Source organism: Sturnira hondurensis, unplaced genomic scaffold, assembly GCF_014824575.4.
Source record: "Sturnira hondurensis isolate 20B ecotype Veracruz unplaced genomic scaffold, ASM1482457v3 Scaffold0015596, whole genome shotgun sequence".
In the NCBI taxonomy this organism is placed as follows: domain Eukaryota; kingdom Metazoa; phylum Chordata; class Mammalia; order Chiroptera; family Phyllostomidae; genus Sturnira; species Sturnira hondurensis.
In genome coordinates, this window is record NW_028088227.1 from 12118908 (window position 1) to 12122113 (window position 3206).

Sequence of the window (3206 nt, forward strand, 5' to 3'; positions counted from 1 at the left end):
AGTGGGGATAAATAACTACCTGCTGTGTTGTGAGGACTCGGCTACATGATGCACATAAAGCACTAATGCCAGCAGGAGAGGACAACAACAACAACAAAAAGGAGTGTTGGGAGAAGGATAGAAAAGTCATGGGCCTTAAAAATCTGGCGGCAGAGCCGTCCCTCACTGCCGAGGGCCTGCCTCGCCACTTGCACGCCCAGCTGCTGGCCCACAGCAATGCTTCGTTTACACGAGGTCCTGCGCCAGATTAGGCCAGTGTGCAAGGCCCTGGCTCCTCACCTCACTCAAGCTTATGCCAAAGACGTAAGACTTGGTGCAGATGCCTGAGCATTAATGCCTCATGTATAGACATTTTAGCCAATGCTGTAGCTGTTACTATGGGGCCAAAGGCAAGAACAATGATTATTAAATATAGCTGGGGAAATCCCAAAGTAATAAAAGATTGGTGTGACCATTGCAAAGTCCTTTGATTTAAAAATAAAAATATTGGCGCTAAACGTGTTCAAGGTGTTCCAATAATGCAAAAGAAGAGGCTGGAAAAGGCACCATTACTGCAAAGGTATTGGCATGCTCTATGGTCAAGGAAGGCTTTGAGAATATTAGCAAAGTGCTAACCCAGTGGAAGTCAGGAGAGGTGTGATGTTAGCTGTTGTGCTGTAATTGCTGAATCTAAGAATCAGTCTAAACTTGAAACAACCCTGAATGAACTGCTCAGGTTGCTACAATTTCTGCAAGTGGAGACAAAGAAATTGACAACATCATTTCTGATGCAATGAAAAAGTTGGGAGAAAGGGCATCATCATGGTAAAGGATGAAAAAACATTGAATGGCGAGTTAGAAATTATTGAAGACATGAAGTTTGATCAAGGTTGTATTTCTCCATACTTGATTAATACAGCAGAAGGTCAGAAATGTGAATTCCAAGATGCCTATGTTCTCCCGAGTGAAAAGAAAGTTTGTACTGTTTAGTCCATTGTACCTGCTCTTGAAATTACCGATGCTCAACATAAGGCCTGGGTCATAATTGCTGAAGGTGTTGATGGAAAAGCTCTAAGTCCATTCGTTTTGAAAAGGTTAAAAGTTGGTCTTCAGATTGTATCAGTCAAAGCTCTGGGTATGGGTGGCAATGGACAGAACCAGCTTAAAGACATGGCTATTGCTACTGGTGGTGCAGTGTTTGAAGAAAAACTGACCGAAAATTTGAAGGTGTTCAGCCTCACAACTTAAGAAGAAGTTGGAGAGGTCATTACGATGAAAGATCATGCCGTGCTCTTGAGAGGAAAAGGTGACAAGGCTCAAGTTGAAAAACATATCCAAGAAACCACTGACCCATTAGATATCACAACTAGTGAATAGGAAGAGGGACAACTAAACAAACATCCGGCGCAACTCTCAGGTGGAGCAGCCGTGCCGAAGGCTCTTGGGACAAGGGATGGAGAAGTGAATGGAAAGAGAGGGTAGGAGCTGCCGCCATGGAAGGCGTTGTTCTGGGCGGGGCCATGCCCTGCTTTGGTGCCTTCCAGCCACGGACTCCTTAACTCCAGGGAGTGAAGACCAAAATATGGGTATAGAAATTATTTTTTAAAACACTCAACATTCCTGCAATGACATGGATAAGAATGCAGGTGTTAAGGAATTGTTGATAGTTGAAAACATTACACAAAGTTCCTCAGAAGTTGGTTATGTCGCTTTGCTTGGAGGTCTTGTGAACAGGGTGGAGAAAGGAACCATCGGCCAATTAAGGTTGTAAGAAGCTCTTTATTGGATGCTGCTGGAGTGGCCTCTCTGTTAGCAACAGCAGGGCTGGTGGTGACAGAAATTCCTAAAGAAGAGAAAGATCCAGAATGGGTGAAATGGGAGGTGGCATGGAGGTGACATGTTCTAAACCTAGAACGATGCTGTACCGTTGTTAGTGAGAGTGGCGAGAGGAAGTTCAAGGCAGTGCTCCTGGCCTAGAACTTCAGAAAAGTCAGCTGAAGGAAGTGACAGAAGAAAAAGCTAGATGATGTTTAAGAAAATCACTATAACCATCAGTTACTGGTTTCAGCTGACAACATATAATTTGCCACCATCATTGTCCATGCCTACAGATAATTTATTTTGTATTTTTGAATAAAAAGATATATGTACATCCCTGACAACTAAGTACAACAACCCTGTACCAATGTACTGCTTTCAACTTAAATCACTGAGGTGTTTTTTCTACTAGTCTGTGAAAGTGAGGATTTTAGTGCTTGCCGTCACTCGATGAGAAGTTAAGAAGCAGCCTTTCAGTGGAGAGTAAGAATAACTATGTGCAAGGTAGAGAAATATCCAATTATGTGACAACTTTTGTGTTACAAAAATTTGTTTAAAGTTAAAAACGTGATAGCAGAAATAAATACGGAACTAAGTGATAATTTAATCATGTGGAAAATGGCATTCATAGAAGTTTGACAATTCTGTTGGAGAATTTATAAAGAATTTGTGGTACTAATATAAACAAGTAAGCTAAAAAAGAAAAGTTTATTACTATCTATGAAAAAATAAAATTGTACAAGGAAAGAAATGGAATTTGATCATAGTATTTGACCTGACAGTGAATGACAAGTAATCAAACTCATGTAAACACTGAACACTAACTGCAAATGTGGGCATTATGCTGAGTGAAATAAGTCAGATAGAGAAAGGTATACAGTGTATGATCTCACTTATTTATGGAATCTAAAAGGACAAAAATAAACAAAACCAAAAAGCAAGCTCATAGATACAAGAACAGAATGGTGTTGCCAGAGGGGAGGAGGTTAGGGGGTGGGTGAATTGGGTGAAGGGGTCAAAAGGTACAAACTTCCAGCTATAAAGTAAGTCAGTCATGGGGATGTAACATACAGCATGGCGACTGTAGTTCCTAGTGCTGCGTTGTATATTTGAACGTCACTAAGAGAGTAAATCTTAAAAGGCCTCATCACAAGTTAAAAAGGGAAAAACAATTTTTGTGTTTACATGTGGTGATGCATAGCAGCTGAACTTAGTACAGCGTGCTCACCTCACAATGTGTATAAATATCAAATCATTATGTTATCCACCCAACACTGATATGATGTTTTATGCCAAGTGTATCTTAATTACAAAATAAAATTAAACAATGATGCGGACATTGAATACTAACTGAAAATGTAATATCAGGGAGCCATGAGGTTAGAAGGAGGGGGGTGGTAGTGGAGTAT

The 3206-nt window shown here is 40.7% G+C and overlaps 1 pseudogene; it reads left to right on the forward strand.

The window, feature by feature from the left end:
- Positions 1-216: 216 nt before the first annotated feature.
- On the forward strand, positions 217-1875 carry LOC119000354 (60 kDa heat shock protein, mitochondrial-like; annotated as a pseudogene).
- Positions 1876-3206: the final 1331 nt, after the last annotated feature.